The sequence below is a fragment of the Macrosteles quadrilineatus genome, unplaced genomic scaffold (assembly GCF_028750875.1).
Source record: "Macrosteles quadrilineatus isolate MER2022 unplaced genomic scaffold, UCM_ALF_1.0 Scaffold_82__1_contigs__length_505678, whole genome shotgun sequence".
Classification (NCBI taxonomy): Eukaryota; Metazoa; Arthropoda; class Insecta; order Hemiptera; family Cicadellidae; genus Macrosteles; species Macrosteles quadrilineatus.
In genome coordinates, this window is record NW_026542675.1 from 1 (window position 1) to 25,680 (window position 25,680).

Genomic DNA, 25,680 nt, shown 5'->3' on the forward strand with positions numbered 1-25,680 from the left:
TGAAGAACTTATTAGCAATTATAGCACGTATGAAAGTTAACCGTAGTTATACAGGGTGACCGTTAAGTCTTGGACGACTTTATAACTTTTAAACGACAAACGATATCACAACCACATTTGGTATACCGTTACTGGAAATTGTAAGCTACTTTTCTGTGTACATGGTGGCCGGATATCACCTTTTGGGGACGGCCCGTCGGGGGTCAGAAGAAAATCTTTAATGACAGCCTATGTTGAGTTGTACATCATTTTAAAGGTCTACTTCAACTGAAAACAATGCCGCAAACTGCACTTCAAAAGGTTGATCCTGCGCAAAATGGCAGATGTTCAAAGATTTTCAAAATTAGCCAATTTCTTTAAATTAAAACACTTTTTTAAAACGTTTTTATTAGCTCGCTTTCTTGTCCGGTACAAATTTTGCAATCAATTTTATACTAATTTCCCGATAAGCTAGAGACTTGAAACTTGAAACATAGCTCACAAATGGAAGACAATGCAATATTATATAATTTAATTTTCATATTTCCCTTAGGCTACGCCCCATTGGCTTGTTTTTATTAACTCGCTTTCTTGTAAATTTTGATAATTCCCGATGAGCTAGAGACTTGAAACTTGAAACATAGCTCACAAATGGATGACAATGCAATATTATATCATTGCATTTTCATATTTCCCCTGGGCTACGCCCCATGGGCTTGTTTTTATTAGCTCGCTTTCCTACAAATTTTGATATCAATTTTAAACGAAGATCCTGATGAGCTAGAGACTTGAAATTTGAAACATAGCTCACAAATGGATGACAATGCAATATTATATCATTTAATTTTCATATTTCCCCTGGGCTACGCCCCCATGGGCTTCCAAATTTTCCATGTTTACATTTTGAAAGAATGTAAATATATCAATTAATTTAAGTCAGCTGTAAATACTTAAATTTGACAGTTCGAAGAGCAGAGGTTAAGAGGTCCAGGTTATGCTCCCAAGAGATTCTTTATACAAACAAACATTTCAAAATAAAGTAACAATCAGGGGCCCATTTCATAATCAAGTACAGACTAATATTATTAGTAAATCAGCTGATCGCCCAATGCAAATCTAATGGAAATTACAAGTTACAAGTTGTAACTTGTAACTTGTAGTTTATTATGAAATGGGCCCCTGTTTGCAGATATAAAGGTGTTTGTTAATAATGTCAATTGTTATTTATTTAGTATTCTTTTAAAGTAAACAGTAAATTAAATAGATTGATATATCTATAGTTAGTAGGTAGGCCATAAATTCAATCTAATACATAATTATATAAAAAGAAACTCAAATACAGTAAACCTTAGATTTTCCACATGCCTCGGTCTTAATCTGATATAGATGCTTGAAATAGATTTAACATTCACACACATTAAAAACTAAAAAGTAGAAAATAATTTATAAATAAATACTTTTTTAAAACAAAACGTTTTTAAACGCACTAAAAAGTATAAAATAATCTATAAATATGTGGAGAGTATAAATACTTGTAAGATTTAAAACGAAAAACGTGGGGTGCATGCAATTGATAATAATACATTAGTTCAATAGGTGAAGGTAATTGTAAAATATCTATTGCATTCACCCCACGTTTTTCGTTTTAAATCTTGCAAGTATTTATACTCTCCACATATGTATAGATTATTAAATCTTTAAACAACTGTCATTTTTTAAAGGATGGTCCTTTTGAAGTACGGTTTGCGGCATTCTTCTTTGCTTAAAATTCCCTTTAAAATGATCCCCATAACTTCACATTCAGTGATCCAAAAAACTCTTCAGGGCGACGGCCCACAAGGAGTCGGAAGTAAATCTTGAATGGAAGCATAGGTTGATATGCACATCAAATTAAAGGTATTTATTAGTAGAATACAATGCCGCAAACCGTACTTCAAAAGGACCATCCGTTAAAAAATGACAGTTTGTTGTTTAAAGATTTAAAAAAGTGTTTTAATTTAAAGAAATTGGCTAATTTTGAAAATCTTTGAACATCTGCCATTTTGCGCAATCACCCAACTCAAATAACAATATACAATAATACATAATTAATAATATATAATAATAATAATAAAATAATAATATAATATATAATTAATAATATATAATAATAGTTGGTGATATTGTTTATGTTTATTTATTTGGCAGGTTTAACTTGTTGTGCTGACCTACTGAAAGCTGTTGCTTTAAGTAGGCCAGTGCACTTGATCAGGGGGTCAGTTTTGGTGGGTAGTGTTTGTGTGGTGCACCGGAGGACAGGGTCCTGCTGGGGGAGCTGGAGCCCAAGGCCCTTGGCCTTGGGTTCAGGTAAGACAATGTAAACGGTTTTCAAAATTGGGGTTTAGAGTCTTTTCCAAATTGAGGGTTAAGCTACTAACTAATTTATACAGTTCCAGTCTACTCTACCTTTTTGATTGTTAGTTTATCTTTGTGTTCTTTGTGTTTTGAGTAATTAATACAATTGGGTTTTGTAAGCGAGTGCTGAGTTTCATTCCTGAGCTACGTCACCCAAAGTAGCGGTAAGTATTCCAAGGGGAATACGTACCGTTACAGTAGTCTATATAATTTTAAGATCCGGGAATCCCTTTACCATCGGATTGGACCGTTAATACCCTCTAACATTGAACCAAAGTTTTTTTTTTTAACATAGTTTTATTTACAATCTGTTTTGCATTAAACAATAAGTAAATATGATGGCATGAACCAAAGTATGCCCAACTTTATATATACGACGTAAACACAGCTGTTACTCACAGAATGGGTCAAAGGTTCGTGAAATGCTACCTGATGAACTGCTGATGCTTGATTTACATGTAAGTGACTATATTTATTCCATACAACAAATGTAATAAACAAAAACCAGTTTAAAGTGTAACTCGAATGAATATAAGTAAAACATTAATTTGGTTAAACTTATATAGCCTATTGGTTTGATTAACATAAAATAGTTTATACAGGCCAACTATCAGTTCTATTTCATGTAAAAACTTAAGCAACCCCCAAATAAAATACAAAGATAAACAGTATTTGTTAATTGTTATGTCTTTTATTGCTGACAAAATTCCAGTGGCGGAGCACGGGCGGTTAACTAGTTCCATTTAAACATGAGTACTCATAAGGGGAAACATGGGGGGGGGGTTAACATGGGAAACTCCAGAGCCACTGGGGTGGAGCCCGAGAGTCCGGTCAGAATAAAAACAACTTAGTTTTCCTATTTAATGCCTAAAGAATCAGTGTTCCAAATTTCAGCCTCCTAGGTAAATGGGAAGTAAGAGAATTAGTTATGAGTCAGTGAGGGCTTTGCCTTTTATATATATAGATTGTGTGGGTATAGAACGAAAGATAAAAATATTAAGGCATTGTCACCCCTTTTAATGTTTATAATACTTTGATAAAGGTTTTTATGTTTTTAATATTTAACATTGGAGAATTTAAACGTTGTTGAGTGCACAGGTGTGCTGCGATTGGGGTTTAATACATTTGGACTTATTCAAAAGTAAAATAGTTTTCTGTGCTGCACTCTGTAGAAACACTGTGGCACTATTTCAAATCATGACTTATGCTAATACAGAATGTTGTGATTATTCAAACCTTCAAAACAGTTGGTGAATGTAAACATCTGCCTTTAAATTATATTTGCTAGTGTACATGTTGCTTGAATTCGAACAATTGCAAAGTATTACAGGAGTTATTTCAAAACGAATTTACGAATACAATGAGTTTAAAAGAGTCAACTCAGAGATTACCGGTGTGTAACTCAGACCATGTTTATCTTCATTATTGATAAACCTAAAGCATTACGGCCGGTTTTCTCCTTCTCAAAATGCCTCGCTGTACATGCAACACAGGTCATTGATAGGGGGCCAAATTGAGAACGAAAAGTCGTTTTGGGATAGTGTTTGGGCGCATTTGTAACCTAATGGTTGAGATTTTCCAAGGTCAGGTGCTGACTATTATAAACAAATTGTATCTACACAAAACAACGATAAATGCACAAATTTAAGATACAACCATACTAACACGGTCTGTCTTGGGGGTTATGTTTACACAAACTCAATTCTATATAAATAAAACTACAGTTTTGTCTGTACATTGCTTAGAATCATGCGGTTTTTGGTTATTTTTACGTTTCATAGCCTAAGAAAGCCGAAACGAGTCTGTTTGTCTGTCCATTCTGTGACTCCGTCTGTAACGCCAAAATGTCATTTTACGTGGCCTACTCCTAGAAAAAAAGAGTACCGATCAAGGTTTTAATCATTTTTCTGTATTTACTGGATTGGTGAGAGCGTCTTTGGCTATAAAAACATGGCCTCGCTTCTTCGAAAACAAAATAACGAACCACCAAAAACCCAATTTTGTTCGATTTTTGTCAAATTTTCTCCCAATCTATATAAATAAAATTAGAGTTTTGTCTGTACATTGCTCAGAATCATAAAGTTTTAGGTTATTTTTACGTTTTATACATTAAAGAAGCCGAAACAAGTCTCATCTAAATTTCTGTCTGTCCTTTCTGTAACACTCAAGACGGCATTTTACGCAATCTTCTCCAGGAAAACGAGAGTACCTATCACGATCCAAGTCATTTTGATGTTTTCACTGGATTGGTGAGAGTGTCTTTAGCCATTAAAATATGGCCTCACTACTTTGTAAATAAAATTACGGACGTTCAAAAATGCAGTTTTGTGCGATTTTTGTCAAGTTTACGTCCAATTTTTATCAAATAATCATCTATGAAATAACGAACAGCTGTTCGGATCAAGATTATTTTTTCTAGCTGTCACTGATATGTTTACAAATGTTGTTTACAAATACCACAACCATTTCCGATCACATTTTGAAGGCAAATCCTAACCAAGTAAGATTAAAAACGTTTTTCTTACATAACGGATTTAATTAATTAATCGCAAGTGGAATAATATAGTGTAACCGTAAATGATATTAAATAACTAGGCGTCATCCAGGTCAGGAACCAGATATTCTTTGTGTATAAAATTGTTCTTGAGGTTAGATAACCAGAAAGAAGACCTTGAATCAGTGTTGTATAGGACTGGGAAACTTAAATTTATTAATGATCGTCGCCAATAGCTTACAAACAAGGTTTCCACTCATTGACGGCGCTTCGATGGCGGTTGTGTAAAGTGTAAAGTAAACAACTGCAGTGGGCGATTAACAGAGGTTTACGGTTTATGGATGATGCTAAACTCGCTTCCAATGTGTCACTTTTTGTTCCTACTCACCGTGTGATGCAATCGCTGGACCATATAGCCAATAGGCCCATAGCCCAACTCTTGGGTACTTAGGCCTACCCCATTATTCATAACAACCTTTTTGACGACGATCCTTGATACCGGTACTTTTCCCTAGAATACACGGCCTCCCTACTAAAGAAATAAAACTACAAACGTCCAAAAACCCAGCATTGTGTGATTTTTGTCACATTTCTTTCTAATGTTAATACGAGGCATGTTTTTTAAGTAAGTACCGTTTTTGAGTTTCTCCGTTCCAGCACTGCGATTGGCATTTCGGACATTTGCGCTGTATATGTGGATCTATTGGCTAGCTCTAGCCGGAAATTCGACAAAAATCGGCCCTGTTTACATCCGGTTTCGAGCAATTCAAAATGGTGCCGCCAAATGAGACTGCCGCCGACTGTGAAGTGCACGCTGTAATTAGATTTTTAAGTGCTAAAGGTGTGAAATCCATTGAAATGTATCGACAGATTAGTGAGGTGTATGGCAAGAACATTATGAGTGACGAAATGGTACGCAAGTGGGTAAGGGCATCTAAAGACGGCGCCACCAACGTTCATGATGAGCAATGCACTGAGTACTGGGGACATTTACGCCGTCCAGTGCGTTGCTCATGATGGGCGTTGGTGGGGCCGTCTTTAGATGCCCTTACCCACTTGCGTAACATTCCGTCACTCATAATTACAGCGCGCACTTCACAGTCGGCGGCAGTCTCATTTGGCGGCACCATTTTGAATTGCTCGAAACCGGATGTAAACAGGGCCGATTTTTGTCGAATTTCGGGCTAGGGCTAGCCAATAGATGCACATATACAGCGCAAATGTCCGAAATGCCAATCGCAGTGCTGGAACGGAGAAACTAAAAAACGGTACTTACTTAAAAAACATGCCTCGTAGATATACAATCATTGTTTAGAGAATACGTAATCTATTAATTAACAAAAAGTTGTTTGTATAAGGTTGTTTTTTTTAACTGACACCAATAAGTTTAGGCCTAAATTAAAAGTTGTTTACGAATAAAGCAATTTATGGGAAATAACTTTGATTGCCGATAACTTTTTACGAGAAAATTCAAAACAAAGAAATCAATAACCTTGGGACTTGATTAACGCATTTAATTGGTCGAATGTACTTTAGTTGCTAACTGTAAACGTTGGTTTTTGGTACTGGTTCTTTTCCTTAGAACCATTGGTAGCAGCAAGAATAATTTTTACGTACCAACACATCACTGTAATTTACAAATTAGTTATCGTTGGTATTGCACCTTATTTATACAGTCCTATTCAGTTTAATTGATGTCTTAACTGTATAAGTTTTGCTTTTTCTGTCTGGATTCCAAAATGTTAGTTTATGCTAAGAAAATGATAACTCATTTAAGTAAAACATTTGTTTAGCAAACCATCGTGAATTGTTTACGATTTAGGTTGTTATGTTTTAATATTTCATTGCCTATTTTGGTAATTTGTATTATAAATTACCAATCTAAATCGTCTATAGTACTTCATTTCATATAGTAAGCAGTCATTTCGACAGCATTTCGCGTCATCTTCGGTCCAAGCAAATATAAATTGTTATGATAAAATTTGATGACATTGACAAAGATTTCAAATATTAATTTCATGTGTACTTTGTTATGCTTAAAACGTAACAAATTCCCTAATTAAGTTCTGTATTTTTGTGTGTATGTCTGTTTGTAACGCATTAATGTCCTTATTTCTTAGTGTCACGAAAAGGACAATTTGAGCACCTTTGATAATGAAAATGTCAACCCGAATAAAGTGTTAAATGGTGAGGTTGAGGTAGTACTTTAAATACTTTTAACCATTGTGGAAAGTAACTTTCAACTATAGGCCTACCTTAGGGCTATGACTCAGATCTATTTCTCATAGTAGGCCTATAAAGCCTTTTTAGTTTAATCATTGGATTTAACACATGGACTAACATATGGGGTGACATGACATTTAATTGCGAAGCGTTTGTTTTGGCTTGAAACTGTCAGATACTGTATTTGCGAAGGTGTATAATATTTTTGCCAGCATATATGAAAATATGCAAACCAACTGCTGTTCTTAATATAAGAAGGTTTCAACCCCGTGCGTAGAACGGGCACACAGCTAGTGTTTACTATTACATTACATTTTATGAAATAACGATCAGCTGTTTGGATTAGTTCTCACTTCTAGCTGTCACCGATATGTTTACATTAAAAGTTGTTTACAAATACCGCAACCATTTCCGATCAAGTTTTGTCAGCACATCCAAACCAAGTGAGATTAAAAACGTTGTGCCTTACTTAACCGGTTTAATTAATCGCAAGTGCAACGATTGTTCTTGAGTTTTGATAACCGGGGAAAATACCGTGAATCAGTGTTGTATTAGTGCAAGGAAACTTTTATTTTTTTAATCATCGTCACCAATACCGTAGCTTACAAAGGTTTCCACTCATTGACGGCGCTTCAAGGACAGTTGTGTAAAGTGCAAAGTAAAAAAATCACGACTGCAGTGGGTGATCGTGGATGTTGCTGCGATCTTGGAAGATCTTTCTGATTTCGCTGTGATCGTACCGTAACAGAGGTTTAACTTAACAGATGTAGCTAAACTCGCTTTTCCAATGTGTCACTTTTGGTTTCTACTTACTTACATTTCGACAACGATATCGGTACTTTTCCTACTTAGGAAATAAAACTACAAACGTACAAAACCCCAGATTTGTGCGTTTTTTGTCACATTTCCTCCGAATGTTTGCTAGATATATGTACCGATTATCGTTTAGAGATTACGTAATCTTAAGAAACCTTTGTTTGGATAAAGGTGGTTTCTTCAAACTGTCATTAATATGTTAACATTAAAAGCTGCTTACAAATAATGCTATTATTAGGAAATAGCTTTGATTTTTGAAAACTAAAAAAAAAAGAATTAAAACCAAAGGAGATTAATAACTTCGGTACCGGTACTGCACCACATCAAGTGAAAGTTTTTTTTTAGCAAACCATAGTGAGTTTTCAAAGCTTTACGTTGTTTACGTTACATGTTACATGTTTTGTGGCCTGTGTGTATTTATTAGCGAATTTCCCTATAGGGAAGTAGCTATTACCGTAGGTGGCACGGTAAGACCTAGACCCGGGACCGATTTACTTTTTCATTTTGATGTCCCCAGAGGCCAAAAACACCATTCGTTCAAATTTATATATATATATATATATATATATATATATCTTTCCTCGATGGTGGATCTTGCTTCTTTTGAAAAAAGATGCCTCAGGCCACTACTCTGGTTGGTGTATCTTGCTTCAACTTGCCTCCTCTTCTCTCAATGGTGCAACTTACGTCACCTCTTTCCTCGTTGGTGTATCTTACCTCAGGATGCCTCTATTGATTTTTTAAATAATTATACCGTTATTTGAGCTGTATAATGTAGTTCCTTGGCGCTACCACTAGATAGCATTTGAGTGCTAATACCCGTCGAAGTGAGTTTACATTGTCGTATAGTTTTTTCGATATTTTTCGTATTTTCTGCAGTTTTGAGTATTTTGACTTCATAAATAAAATAATTTAGCAAAACAAGCAAAATGGTTCGTAGCTGCACTAATTATTATTTGCCAAAATATCTTTATTTGATGTTTATGAAAAAAATTAAAATTAATATATTGTGGCTTAGGCTTGGCTTTAGGAAAACAGTCTAAATACCCACGTGTTAGGTGGTTCGTAGCAGTTGTATTCATATACTGTACAAGTGATCCACACGATTCACACTTATGTCAACAGCAGTATAACAAATTCTAATTTGAATGTTTAACTGTTGGCATTTATCTTGAGTTTAGCTGTAGCTAGGCCGGTATTTTTCATTAGGTACCTAATGGTAGTTGCTACAGAGGTGACTTCTTTCAGTAGCGACATGGGCTGATAGTGACAGGAAGCAATGTGACATGTGGCCTGGTTGTGGAGTACGAGAACGTCACCGCGCCCACAGTTGCTACCATTGTGTAGCATCCTACTATGGTCAAGGTCATTCACCCAAAGTACAGTAGTCGCAGCTATTCTGGGCGCGCGGACCCTTGTGTACTAGCCGTGCTGAGAGTAACGGCTCGCTCACCCCCACAGCCTCGCTGAACAACCCCAGAGAGCCGTGTGGCCGTGTGGGCCAGATGTTTTTGGAAATGAGCAATAAACACTCCCTTCTACACCCCCCGCCCTAGCACGGCCGCTCGCCCAGACTAGCTGCGACTACTGTCTCCAAATCGCCGACCTGCAGTGCTACCACAACTGAAGTTAAACTAGCAGTTGTTCGTGTAGTGTACCGTACTCTCGATCAGTTGGTCAGTTAGTTCCCCTCCCTGGCTAACAACAGGATTATTTTTTGATTGCGTCGTATAGTATATTTACGCTATCAATCTAGTTTTTGAGCTTTAGCGCATAATTAAAAGTTGTCCACTTATTTATCTCATGTTAATAAATTGGAAAAGGTTAAAGAAAGTGATAATGGTGTCATTCAATATGGTTAGGTGCTATCAACATCTTCATCTTCAATTGATTGTTTTATATTTTGTAAAAACAACCATGGTTTGATAGGGAATGTTTCTCACTTAGAAATAAAGTCTTTAGTCTACTGAGATTGTTTAGAAAAACTAATTCATTAATAAACAAGCAGGCATATTTAGAGGCAAGCAGGAGGTATAATTCAATGTGTAAAAACAAAAAGATAGCTTTTCAAAATAATATTATAGATTGTATTAATTACTCTAAGGATGGGAAAACATTGTGGACTGCCATAAACAAATTTCGAGTATCGGAAAGAAATACGCTTGCAGGGATTGAACCTGAACAGTGGGTACAACATTTCCAAACTTTATTGAATCCTCCAATAATGTCGGGAACAATAAGTTATGCTGAGCCTTTTATAATGAATGAATTAGTGGATAGAGATTTTACTCGACAAGATTTGCAGTTAATTTTGACTAAAGTGCAAAATAATAAGGCTCCAGGGTATGATGGCATCCCATATGAATTTTTCAAAAATGCGCCTCAAGCATTACTAAATACTATGTTAGATATATTTAATAGGATATTGCAATCAGATGTCGCACCAGGAAGTTTTAAAAAATCTATCATTTTTCCTTTGCACAAGAAAGGTGACCGGAATTTAACTCAAAACTACGGGGGCCTATCTTTCATCAATTGTATTTCAAAATTATATACAAGCTTATTACATAATAGATTATGGGAATGGGTGAATAGTCAAGGAATTTTAACTGAGTTGCAAAGCAGGTTTCCGTAAGGATTGCTCCACTATTGATAATTTGTTTAATCTTACAAGTATGATAAAACTACGACTAGCTTCTAAGGGTAACAAATTGTATAGTTTCTTTATAGATTTTAGCGCTGCGTTTGATACAGTTGACAGAAACGCTCTATTCTAAAGTTATCGGCTCTGGGTTTATCAACGCGCATGCGCACAGCACTGCGAGCTTTGTACGACGGTACTGAATCAGGCGTGTGGTACAACGGAAACGTAACAGAATCCTTTGAAACTAAAGTATGTCTGAGGCAAGGATGCGTGTGTTCACCTTTGTTATTTTTTTTATTTATAAATTATATGTCTAGTAGCATAAATGGTGGCTGTATTTTTGGGCGAAAGAAAGTAAACATTTTAATGTATGCAGACGATGTAGTTCTGCTAGCACCGACTGCCACAAGTTTACAGTTTATGATCAATAATCTAGAAAAGTATTGTGATACATGGAACTTACAACTAAATCTAAATAAGTCAAAAATTATTGTTTTTAGAAATGGAGGTAAGTTAAAGGAGAACGAAAAATGGACTTTTAAAAGAAGAGATATTGAAGTAGTGAACAGTTATAAATATTTAGGGGTAGAGTTAACTTCCAAGTTAACGTGGGAACATCAGATGAGCACAAAATCAAGAAGTGCAAAGTTGGAAATCAATAATATCTGGTATAAATTCTTTGTCAGTAGTAGAATTTCGTTGGAAAGAAAGTTTAGTTGCTTTAATGCGGTAGTTAAATCAATTCTGTGTTATGGCTGTCAGGTTTGGGCATATCAAAAGAATGATAAAATTGAAGGGGTTTTGAAAATGTTTATTAAGAAAATCGTTCAATTGCCTAATAATACACCTAATTATGCGCTATATTTAGAAACAGGAGCAGAATCAGTATATTTGTACACTTTACATAGTAATCTAAATTACTTAGTTCGAGTCTTATCCCTTGCTGAAGACCGGTTACCGCATATACTGGCGAAACCGGTAATTGAAAAGAATGTGTATTGGTGTGAAGAATGGCGGAAGCTAGGGCGCGCGCATGTCGTAGTGGTGGAAATGGATACTGATCCGGTAAGTATACAATCGGCATTGTTAGGTGTCCTAGAATCAGTCAGAGAGGCAGAATATCGGGCGAATTTGGAAGCGGCTTTATGATCGCGTTATCACCAAACATATGCGACCTTGAACTTGGAATTGGGTAACTCGTCCTATATCAATGCTAATTTATCTCTAAGGGCGATAAAATGGATTTACAAAGCACGAGTTGGAGTAATTTATCTAAACTACAAGCCTTGGATAGGTGATCAAAATTACGTGTGCAGTTTATGTAATTTAAGGGAAAACGAGGATGTATTTCATTATATCTGTAGGTGTCCAATCCTTGCAGGTGTAAGGAAACGGTTTCTTCAAAAAAAAAGAACTTACTAGGGAAGATTTACACTCATATTTAAGTGGTAGGGACTGGCGAAGTCTAGGATGTTATTTAATTAATGCATGGAAATATAGATATGAGCTTGTGTCAGAATTTAATTTTGCATAAAAAAATATAAAAAAATAAACACAAAAATACATTGTTTGCCATCCTAACGTGTTGCAGGGAATATGGAAAATAAGGAGAAAATAAAAATATTTTGTATGAAAGCTGCCAGCCCAGCTGACAGTCCTTTGGGCTAATGCTGATATAGTGCAGTTAAACAAAACAAAATGATATTAAGGTAAAACACGATAGAATAAGTGTGATTCAAGGTTGTATGTAGATATTTTCTTTGTATATGGAAGAGTTATTTATGAAAAAATCTTATTATTTTGTAATGCATTGTTTTAATGAAAATAAAGCACTGGTTTCATTTTATTTCATTTCATTAAACTGCCTTTAAATTCATTTTTCAATATTTTTGTGATCGCCCTTTTTAGATAGTAAATCGAAATGTTTTGCTCCAGAGGAAACTGTATGGAACTTAAAGTAAAGAAGTACCCAAACCGGACCTTTTATTATAAAGGTCACGAAATTAGTTATGTCAATAATAGCCGTTTTTGGAATGTAATCTTTGGTCTTCTATTAACAAGTAAAAGGAACATTAATGTTTTCTGCATATACTTTTTCTCAAACGTGTATTTCTATAGAAGAACGACCAATAAGTAACGTTTAAATGTATTTCAATTACTAAAGGTCTAAAATCTTATGAGGGGAGAAGTATAAGGTCCCCTTTAACCCCTAGATTTATTTAATAGTTAAAGTCGGTACACAGCCTGTATTTTAAGGCAATAATTCACGGCTGTAAAAAATCTAGGAATCAAAAGTGATTAAAAAACGAACAAGAATTAGTGTTTGCAGGCGATTTTACTTCATTGTATAAAATTATAGGCCTACCGTTAAATAAGCTTGACAATAATAAATGAAAATGTAATAGTTTGTCAAAAATGATGTTCTAAGTTTTCCGTTCTTTTAGGCCCTAGCTGTAAGTATGATAGAAATTAATATACTCAAAAGTTGCAAGGTTAGTCATGTGACATTTTGGGTAACACTGCCCTGAATCCCAGAACACACTACTGCCCTCGAAATTGAAAAGTTTTTTCTCTTATCCAAGATATCAGTATGTGTGACATAAAGCAGAAAAACCCAAAAGTTTAAAAATACGTTAGTCATACGACATGTTGAATAACACTGCCCTTTCTCGTTAAAAATAGTTCTGCTATCCAAATTCAAATGGGTTGTTTTTTTATTCAAGATATCAAGATATGTGTGTGATCATTGACTATAAGATACAGGTGTGATGTAAAGTAATTACATAAGTTAAATAAAGTTACATAAATAATCCTATTTTAATGACTCTTTAAATTGCTACTTATAGGGTAGCCTAAGTTAATGTCCCCCCCCCCCCAGAAATTATTGATCTAAAGCTTTTATGAGGAATATCTGATTGTTTGAGGATGTTCTGCCTATGTTTAAAAACTAGAAGAATTAAAAGCTTAGCACTGGATCTTTAGAGTTTTATAGCGGAAAATTACAGTAGCAGAAAATTATTTGATCATATATAAGAAAGCAATATGAGAATATTCACAGTAAAATAATACTATCCGAGTCGTTTTAATTTGAATTACCATTACCTTATGCTAAATACCAAATCTGCTGTTAGTTTTATTAAGTGCTCACACACTGGTAAGCGTAAAAGTCGAACGGTTGTTCGAACTGATTAGTTTGGATGACTAGAGGGGAGAAAAATGCTGTGCGAGTAGGACGTAAACTTAGACAAGATCATAAAATTGTATCTTATTTTTTATTAATCGCAGCCTATAACATTACAGAGTTGTTATTATTTCAGCAATCAAATGTCTTTGGTTCGTGATAAAAATGCATTTCGTAAGTTATTAAATGTCTCTATATACAATATTTTTTTTATATTAAGCCCCAATCAATAAAAATAAAACGACAGCAAGGCTCGGTCCCCCGGTACTGTTAAATAACACTGTCCTAATATATGAAAAAATACTGATTTCGAAAGTCGCTGTGCTGTTTTTACATCTGTGCCGAGCTGCACATTTACAAGAATAGGGGAGCGACTTCTTCCATTTCCCTAGTACTGTACCTCCATTTCCTTGAAGGTCAGTAGCCTGATCTACTCGTGGGACAGTGGGATTGTAAATCAAAAGATTTGTTATGGGCGAGAAGTAGAAATTTGGGAAGTCCAATTGCAGCGGCGAGTCTTTGAGGTTTACTGACCTGTGTATTTTCTAGAATAGGGGAGCCACTGCTACCCTTTGGGCTTTCCTAGTACCTCCATTTCCTAGAGGGTCAGCATATTGACCTACTCCGGGGACAATATCTAAATCCCTTTGTCATATTTATGGTTGTCTCTTTTAAGTGATCGCTAGCGGTGTTACCAAAGGTGTGGTTTAACATGGGAACTGCCAAAAAATTATTCAACTGGTTGAACGTAAAACCTAATATCGACGGACAATCTGTTCAAACATGATGCAATTTTTTTCGCATATTCTGAATCAACCACTCACCGGATTTCGATTCCCTTACGCCCTAGTACTCCCTAGTAACGGAACGACAAATCCATAATTTTGATGAATTATAAGTTAGAATAAGTCTAACAGCTGACACTAACATTCTTAGTTTGTATAGTGCAATAAAATATGGTTTAACGCAAAGATAGTTTTATTTATGCAAATTGTCACTTATATTTTAACGTTTCAAGTTTATTACAAACTATTGATCGTTAGAATATTAATTTTATTATTATAACTGAAAGTAGTTTATGTTTACCATAAGGGATTTGCATCATAATTAAATTTCTGTAAAAGTTACACGATAACAAAATTTGAACTCATGTTAAGAAAATGTTTTCTTTATCAAAATATTGTTGGATTATAAACGCTTTATGTTGTTAACACCCTGTAACACCCTGTATAGTTAGTATAATTCTGAACGTTTTAATGTATGTCTGTAGATAAGCCATTAAATTTAGGTTGTAATTTAGGCTATATAAACCTGTGAAGTGTTCAATATTGGTGTATAGAAAAAATATAGAATTCCAAATGACTGTCAAGAGAAACTTAAATCAATCTATAAAATAATTTATACCCATTATTAAAGTATGGCTCAGAGACCCAGGTAGGTTCCAGTGAATCCTAAAAGGTAAACTGTATTGTTTGAGAACTGTGTGCTGGGAGAAATGAAGGAATAGGTTTGAGATATATTACATAAAGGTAGGAAGATACGATGATTCGATTCCAAGCGTATCGTTACCGGACCCAGTTGCCACTTTGTGATATAGGCTAACAATCATCTTTATTTAATATCCAATATTCCATGATGGTATTTGTCAAAAGGTCGAAGTTTGTTAGAATTAATACCAGGTGTTAAAACGTTCCTATAAAAAATCGAATAAAAACGAGTATGCACAACGAATCTGAAGCTGGTTCTGAATTAAAAACAGTTTTAAACGAACACTTGATTCCTGAGCGTAGATCGGGTGCCCAGTTATATGTTTATTGATCTTAATATGTATAAATCAACATACGCAGTCGTCTGTACATTTTGAAGAATCCTGAGGGGTTTTTACGTTTTAAACCCAAGGAAAGACGAAACGAGTTTTATTTCAATTTCTGTAATGGGTCAGTGACGCAAAATTTTGAATTTACTCGGTATACTTCGAGGAAACTATCAAGCCGATCAAGATTTAAATAAACTTATTCTATTCACTGGATTCATTAGTATTGATATTACAACACCGACAAAATTTTTGACCTCTCTCTTTAAAACGTTACTAGCTGTTAGCCTGTCCTACGTACAGGAATTAAGTAGTCGATTAAAACTTAATATAATCCACAACTGCTAGATAACAGGCATAAAGAACAGTTGTGGCAGTTTTAACATGGAAAGAAATCTTATAGTGACCATTTATTCCTTTCATCTAATTATATATGGGCCTATACGATATTCATTTTAAATCCGATAATTTTACAATTAAACAGCAATCGTATCGATTTGAAAAGCCTTGAAGTAAGATTGGTGGTCGATTCACACACACTGGTTTAATATTACTGTACAGTAGCTACTTACCACATTTAATTGCATATTATCACTTACCGTACCTTACTTTACCTCAGTGGCCACGATTTTAGCCTCCCATTCTCTTCCATCCCTTGATTCTGCTAATTTTGATCAAAGACTGGAGAAGTCTTTAATTGCTTGGTCCTCCAAGTGGTCGTCTTATTTGTGGTACTTGTATGTGGTACCATTGGAATACATTTTTAAAAGTTGTATCCTCTCTCCTCCACACATAGTCTGTCCATCATACCAATAAACTTCTGGAAAGCTTCCATATCAGTGTGTTCAAACATTCCTCTTAGCTCTCTGTTCTTTCGTATCTCAACCGCCGTAATCATAAATGGCCCGTATTTAAATTCTCTTAACTCAATTCCTCAAACCCAGCAATAAGGGTTTTCGGTTCTTTGGCCAGTGCCAAATTTTCTGAACGATATAATACTGGGATAATATGGTATGATGTGAATCCAATTTGGTATCTACTGACACCCTACAGCGTATAAGACAGTTTTCTAGTGACCTACTACACCGGTTTACATTTAAATTACCAACCCAAAATGTGGTATAACAACATAGTCCTGATATTATTAAATAAATCATCCATACCAATCCTCTGCATCAATGCCACTAAGTTATAATACTAATCGTCAAATAAGTTAGTATACAAATAAAAGTAAAAACAATAATAGATAGTTTGCTTTGAAACAGATGATAAGTTATAAGAACATTCATTTGAAAAAAAAACTTGTCATATGTAGAGGGAAGTAAACTTGCTAGTAAGTAGTGACGTATATTTTATATGTTTATTATCCATACCATTATCCGTTCAAATATCTGTGATAATTACCACAATGTGGAAAATTATTATGTACATAGAGTACATAATAATTTTCCATATTAATTTATTCAAACTATAAGATATTTAGTTGAAAATAAAAGTGGTATTTTACGCTAGTGTGCTCAGCTAGTGCTAATAGCAAATATTAGCTGCTGGTAAACTAGCTACGTTTACACGGGCCTTTAACCTGCAGCCTGATACGTAAAGCTATAGAGCAAGGCCAGCCTGAGTACCTGTGTGAGAATCTTCTATCTTGCCGAGAAGTCTCTGTCCGCAGCACGAGGCAGTTGTTTTACTTTTCGAGAGTCAGAAAATAATGAAATGATTGGATAAGTATCTGAATGTTTATTTTTATTAAACCATTTTATTTATGATAAACATTGCTGCAATGGTGCCAGTTGAAACCAAATCAAGAGTACTGAATCGATATATTCTAGATGATTAAGTAAATTTCCTAAAACTGGCTTAATAAACAGAGAGGCGTTAAATAACCGTCGTATTCATCATATATTTTTATTAACTTTTCAAGTGATAAATATTTTGTTATAGTGCAAATGGTTCTGCTATGGTGACCTTCACTCCTATCTCTCAGGCGTTCTCTGACAATGGACGTTTATTACTTCCGTTTGGTTAAGCCTTTGAATTTTTATTATCCTATACACGAGACGTTCCCGACACAAAACCACCACCCACCACCGCGCCGTGCCGAACGCATCATACCACGTATAACTGAACTGGTCACGGGAAATTTATATCTCTATCACTGTTGCTGTCAAAAGGCAGGTTAAATTACGTAGGTTAAATGTAGGTTAAATTTAGATTTAAATTAATTTAACTGTCCTAACCTAACCAAACTGACTTAACTTGCTGATAGTTGAAAAATCCAATGAAGGTTTACTAATCGAAAAAATAGTTCTGTTCATTAAATAGTATTATAAATATACTAAATTCAATTATATAATATTTTTAATTATAACACTAAACTGTCATAACATAACCAAACTAGCTGATAATGAATAAATCGTATCAAAAAGTGAGTGACTATGTTGAATTTTGAACCGGCTACTTTTAGCACATCAGACAGGTGCGCCATCCACCACCGAGACCGATGGCCCTGCAATGTATCGTTGCACGGTAATCGTGTTCCCTCAAGCGAACAAACAGCAATGGCCTACTGACGGCTTAGTAGACTTTCCAATTGGTTTAAATTTTGGAAATCAGTATACATGTGAAATTATCTCAAATTTAAGAAATAAAGGAAGCCAGATGATCCTTGATGTGGATAAAAAAAAATAAATAATTTCTCTATCGTGAAGTCTGGACCTAGTTTATCCATCGAAATAACATAACTTCCTCACAACAAATTAAATAACGGAAAAGAAGTATGTATATGTAGGGGAAATTTTTGTCTTATGCATATTACTTTCTACGACTTGTATATTAATGTAGGCTAATTGTATTCTATTAATTTAGTACCGGTAGATCAATTGTGAAGTTTATACAGTAAGCTTACCTCAAAATGACTGAAATTGTTCGTTTGTATCTAGTGAGCTTTGCTGCACTCGAGAGAAATGTTTACAAAAATAAAACCATTGCCAAAACAGTGCCAACCTAATTGCCTATTGCACGGATTTCGTGCATAATAAAACCACGCTGTTTTGTGTTGTTTAGTTGGAATCTTGGTGTGCGGAATGTAATGAATGTCGAGTGAAGCAAAGGCCATTTGCGCTTGTGTTACACATATTTTCCCTACAGTCCCTATAAATAATATTAATAATTAGCTTTTGAAACACCATACAAACGTTTTTATAAGTTAGGGTTTATAGGTTTTATAAGTTTTATAGGTTAGGTTAAAGCCAAGAGTCGAACGGAATGGCGAATACTGCACCAGCTGATTGTAGTCGTAGTATCTTTAAGTTTTAAATTTTTTTCAAGGGTACGCATATCAACAGTAGTGTAATCATATAAACAGAATAAACAAGAAGATTGTTCTGTAAAATATGTCAATAAAACACTTTCTGACGATTTTGTAACTTTCTTAGTTGCGCACCAATAAAAAAACAGTTCGTATGCGCGTTCATACATCTTTCTAGATTTTTCAGGTATCAGTGTTAATGAAACATGTTTTGCAGTTTATGCTATTTCTTCTGGTCTACACATATAATGTATTCACATTAACTTTCACCGAGTTCATTATTCTCAAACATGTTACGCCGACTTACAATAATTGATCTTTCAAATACTTCATTTTAGGTTATGTTCAAAATAATTGTTGAACGAAAACAGGATATAAACATCAAATCGTAGTATCAATAGTCAATCAGCTGATCATAGTAGTTGTTGTATCTTTAAGACAAAGCTTATGCTTTAACTTGTGACTTTAACTTAGTGTTGCCAACCAATAATAAAACTACGCTGTTTTGTGTTGTTTGGTGCGCCTGGTGTGCGCCAAGTAACAACCGTGCGACAAAGTATAAACGGTGCGAAAAAGTAAGTAAATGCATCAATTAGCAGCTTTCTGTGCTATAATCTGGGCAAGAAAGCCAACTTTGTCGGATGACGGTAGTAACAGTTCTTTCTGTTAAAATATTATTTCAGACAATGTTCATTCTTCACCTGTGAGAAAAAAATAGCGTTATAAGCATTCTTTAAGCATGCGTCAACCTTATACTGCGTAAGGGATAGCTAGCTGCGTTGGTTTCGTGTCACTCGTGACCAAAGAATGTTGACTTGGTGGTCAGGGATGTCACTTCAAGAAGATGTGTCAAGTACGTGCGGACGTAATTTTCGTCACGGAATAATCGAGTGCGATTAAACGCGATTTATCCAGTGCAGCACGGAGGTCGTCAGAGTCCGTCTCTTACCTGAATACCTGAATACCTCCTCTTCATCGTTGACCAGCCTGGGCCGGATGGATAGCGTTAAAATCCTTACAAAACTACTATTTACAAATAAATAAAAATATATTTAAAATATACTGACTGCGCATTGGCGGTGGATGCTTATTCTAGCGACAATGTCGTCGAGTTTTCAAAAAAATCCATCAATTGAATAAAATGGGTTTGCTAGGAGAAGTTCTTTTAAGTTCTTGGTAAAAACCTTATCTTCCATGTTTACTAAACATTTCGGCAGGGCATTGAACTTCTTAACAGCAACCTGCGGGAAACTATCTCTCGTCATTGCTAGCCTACATCTAGTTGTGTTGAGTTTGTGTGCTCCCCTTATGTTGTGATCATGCTGTTCCCCTCTGTTGTCATGTAGATGCAAGTTGGATTTTATATGAAGCAGGCAACTGAATATACGAGATTGGTTGTATACTTTCAATATGTTAAGTTGCTTAACTATGGGTTTACATGGCTGCGATCTTTTCCTTCCAGTTACAATTCTTATTGCTTGTTTTTGTAGCTTCAGTATACGGATACACCCTGATGAGTGGCCCCAGAGTAAGATTCCATTATTTATATGACTATGAAATAATGAGAAGTATATTGTCATGAGGTTCTGCGTGATTTGATGTTTGAGTTTTCTAAGAAGAAAAATTACACACCTAATCCTAAGGCACACAGCATCAACGTGGGAGCCCCATTGTAACTTGGGATCCAAAACAAACCCTAGTTGTTTTAATGGCTCGTCTTGAGATGTAGAAGTTTTGCTGAGCGTTAGTAGAAGCTTCTTGGTTTTGGCTTCATTTAGTTTAAGGCCATCTTCAATTATATAATAAAACAGCTAAGTATTTATAAGTAATGGGTTAAGCTTGTTTTTTTTTAATTACATATATTACAAAATAAATACAAAAATAAAACATGAAATTTTACTTTTGTATCTGTGTTTATTTGTTATAGAAATATTTTGAATTTTTTGCCTTTTATTTTACCGGGAAGCTGAATAAGGCCTTTATCGATTCATGTCTTAACGCCAAAGGGAAGTTGCTGTTCTTGATGAAACCATAACCAAGGGGTCGCCGGAATTTTATCCCCCTGGAATTTTACCCCCTGGGCAAAGCTGACGTCACTATGACGTAGTAAGCTGAGTGGCCAAATGTTTGTTCGCGGCCGGAATTTTACCCCCGCGGATTTGGAAGTCTAATGAAAATAACCAGAGCGTGATTAATTAGATTAGCGAAAAACCCGGAATTTTACCCCCCGTCCATATAACTATCGTTAAGACAACTGAAGATGTACGGGCCGGATTTTTACCCCTTGAATTTTACCCCCGAATTTTTAACCCCCTGAATTTTACCCCCGGATTTTTACCCCCGGAATTTCACCCCCCGGAATTTTACCCCCTGGCCAATTTTAGAAATTGAATAATTGATCTTCTTATTTCTGTTTTCAATTAATTGTAAACATTTCATTATTTAGTCGCCTATCTTTATTTATTTATTTCGTAATCTCAACTAAGTAAACAGAATTCGCTGTTTAATTTTGATGTTCGGGATTTGCGTTTGGGGCCCACTGTTGGTTAATAAGTATGTTAAATAAACTGAGTAGCTCATTTAAATGATAATTGAGTGAACATTTATTCGTAAAGAAACAATAAGGCATATTTTGTTATTGTTACAATACAAATGAAAAACATTGCTTTACCACGGTTATAGAATAAATCGTTAAAGAAATTTACTATTAGTTTACTAGTTTAAGAAGTTTACTATTAAATTAAAAGAGAATGAAGATCATTAATCTTTTTCACTAATTTATATGTCTGGCCAGGGGGGTAAAATTCCGGGGGTAAAATTCCGGGGGTAAAAATCCGGGCCGTACACTTTATAGGTTTTTATAATTTGATGTGTTTGATGTAATTTGATTAAATTCACAACTGTGAAAATATATGTTTAATTCCGCGTTTGATCCATCGAGCTGATGTCGCAAAACTCAAAAGTTCGCGGCAGGAATTTTACCCCCTGGTTTGTGACGTAACGTTTGCCCAGGGGGTAAAATTCCAGGTGGATAAAAATCCGCTACCCCTAACCAAGTAAGTCACCTATAAGAAGATTAGCTTACTTTACAATTACTAGTATGCTATTTTTCTTGTGTGTCATCATAACTGGTTTCACCAATATTTTGAAGGCTATATTTAGTATTGGGGCGTGTAGCAAGCATCGCAAGACACAGACAGCTCATAATAAATGAATTAAAGTTTGGTCAACGAATAAAGTGAAAATTACTGTCTTAATTACAAGCTGTTGCGAAAATTAATCTTTCAATAACTATGATGCGTTACTTTAAAAATGCTTTTTTATCGATTCATATTCGATTCGTCGTTCACAAGAAACAGTCAGCTGTAGGCCTATAATAAAACCATTTAAAGACGAATAAGTAGTAAAAAACGTATACCGGCTGTATTAGTTTAGTTTGTAGCGTAGAAGTCAATTTTCATTCTAGCTGTTAAAAGATGCTGTGGTGTAATATTTATTCGACATTGTTTTTTTTGCGTGTACCAAGTAAGTTTAGATAAGCGGCCATAACTTTGATTAATAATCAGTGTAACTCACAAAAGTCTTTAATATTCGTTAACAGTAGTATTGTATACATTTTTATTGTTTACAAAAATAATCGTGCAAAAAATATTTGAATTTGGTAGGTTTTCAAAAGTAAACCTAAATTAAGAAATTTCAAAGTTCACCTTTTCGTATTACGTTAGCAGTACGTACATTTTTCACTTAATACTATACAATAATAATATTTTTTCAAATCTGGTATAGATTTACTTGGCGTTCGACAGGCATCAATAATAATTTATAATTATATTCGTATCTCTAAGGGTGACGAGCACCAAACAGCAGAAAGTCAAACTAATATAGTATATAACTAAAGTAGTCGGAAAATAGTGACTTCATTTGCTACATACACTATTTTATAACTTCTGTATTCTAACTTCAGGAGTGTTTTACGCCAGGAGTATTGTAGATTACTCTTCAGAGAAAATTTAAGGTTGGTGTGCACCAGTGTATAGTTGTGTACTAAACTAGTAAGTTAATGATAAATTTGTGCTAAAATATACTCTTACCCCCTAGTAGGTGTAAGTTATGGAGTATTTCGTTTTAAATAGGGTTAACCATGTATATTGTTTTCAGTAGATTATGTTTTTATGTTAACCATGGATTATGCTGAATAGGCCTACATAGACTATTTATTGAATGCACCAAATGCAGTACGGTTCGTGATAAGAGAGACCCTATTGAAATATTAATTACCTATTACTGTAATTTTTAATTAGTAAAACAAAAATAAACAAAAAAGTAAAAACTAATTTATACATGAAATACTTTTTTAAAATACCACGTTTTTAAACACCCTAAAAAGTAGACAATAATTTTAAATATATGGAGAGAATAAATAATACTTGTAAGATTTAAAACGAAAAACGTGGGGCGCATGTAATAGATAATAATAAAGAGGGGTAGCTGTCGATTTGAAACAAATAAATTAACACAGTACATCGTGTATGTATGATTTACATCTATATTTCCTAATTGAGGTTAAAAATAGCTAATAATAATTTAATCTGTGAAGATAATCGTAAATTAGATATTGCATGTGCCCTACGTTTATCGTTTTAGACCTTACAAGGATTTATTCTCTCCGCATATTTATAAATTAATATTTAAATATTAATTTTAAAATCAAATTTATAAAAATAAATATAGAAAAGATAAAATTAAATGAAAATGAAATAATTAAACAAATTAACTATTTGAACACGGAGGTTTTAACAATAAAAACCAATTTTCAACACAAAACTCTTGAAGCTTAATACTTATTTGCACTAAACACAAATAAATATTGCAGTATTTCTATATTTTGAGGTAATGTACTGCGTGGGACTGCACAACTAACAGAGTATTCACAGAAACTACAGAAGTTTTAACTAAAGAAGCATCCTGTACTTGAGCTCTCCAAACAAATCTCCAGTAGTAAAATACTTCTGTAGTTGAATACTTCTTGTGTTTTAACTACAGAAGTTTCACTTACTAATGTAGTACATTTTACTGATTTGGTGCTCGTCACCCTAATAGGTGAATAGTTTGTCATTAGCAGTTAATTATCCAATGTATTGAGTAAGGCCATCTTACTCCTACCAGAGTGTTAACTCTGACCTGCTGACCAGATCAAGCCGGAAGGCGACAGTAAGGGGTTCCAAAATGTCATTTGCACAAACCCAGCTCAGTTTTCTATGCCCAATTGTTCCTTATTCCTGGACGAGCGTACTAATAAACATTTTTGCCGAAAATAAGGGATTGCCAAACAGCTTCCGCATACTCCAGGCAGGTAGCTCAGTTCTATAGGACCAATTGTCCTTCGTTCTAGGAAGGGCCTACTAATAAACATTTTGCCGACGGTAAGGGATTCCCAACATCCTTCCGTGTACTGAAGGCAGGTGGCTCAGTTCTATATGACAGATTGTTCCTTGTTCCTGGACAGGCCTACTAATAAACATTTCTGCCGACAGTATGGTATTTCCAAATTTGCCTTCCCCATACTCGAATCACGTAGCTCAGTTATAAAGTGTTGATTGTTCCTTATTCCTAGATGTACCAACAACTAACATGTTTGCCTCCGTAAGGGGTTTCCCAAAATAATCCAAAACCACAGTTATGATCAAAGTTCCAAATTAATGATAAAGTTATGTTTTCTTTTATAACCTCTCATTGTACATATGATGTACAACGGGCCCCTATGTTTAAATACATCCCGCGGGATATAATCTTGACATTACGGGACTATATGTTTTAAAGTAAACGAGGTTGTAGGTTTACATGTCATATATAGACTACCTTATATATTAACTAGCTGTGTACCCGTTCTACGCACGGGGATCTTATAATATTCAGTTGAAACCTTCTTATATAACGAACAGCAGTTGGTTTGCATATTTTAAGATATGCTGGCCAAACTATTATACATAGCTTCATTTTATGTTGTTTTTTGTTGTTCCGGATCGGTATGACAATCAATAAAAGGTTAAATTACCTCTGTGTCTGCCGGTCGATCCTATAACGGTAGGCTTACTTTTATTTTTACTATCTGATCTCGTTTGCATGGCTCAATCACGTCCTGGTTGAAGTTCGTTCGCTACGCTCACTCACCTGTATGTTGGAGCTCGTTCGCTGCGCTCACTTTCCTTCAGGTTAGCTCGTTCGCTACGCTCACTTTCCTTCAGGTTAGCTCGTTCGCTACGCTCACTCGCCTCCAGGTTGCAAATTAGCTGTTGTCATAAATGTAAAAGAAATAATAGTGCTAGTGCTGCACCCTGTTGGTAATCCTTGTAACTTTAATGCTATTGAACATCACAGAACAGAACCAACTTGTTTAATTGAAACAGCTGTTAAGATTCAATAATTTCATTTCTCATAAGGTTAACATGGGCTTCCAGAAATTCCACGTCAAAAATCGACAAAAACTTGATTTTCAAGGGTTTACTGTTAAATATCTAACTGTCTCATATTCGATGAAATACGTCTAAAACCATCTCATATATGTATAGTATTTGGAAAATAAGTTTCAGGCGGGACAGTGCTATAGTTATTGAGGAGTAGTTGTAATAAAGTGCGTATTTTAGCGTTACCAAGAGAATGACAGATAGACAGACAGACAGACAGACAGACAGACAGACAGAAATTGAGATAAGGTTTGATTCGGTTTCTCTGACCTATGAAATGTAAAAATAACCAAAAAGTTCATTATTCTAAGCAATGTACAGACAAAACTCTAATTTTATTTATATAGATATCTTAGTTGTGA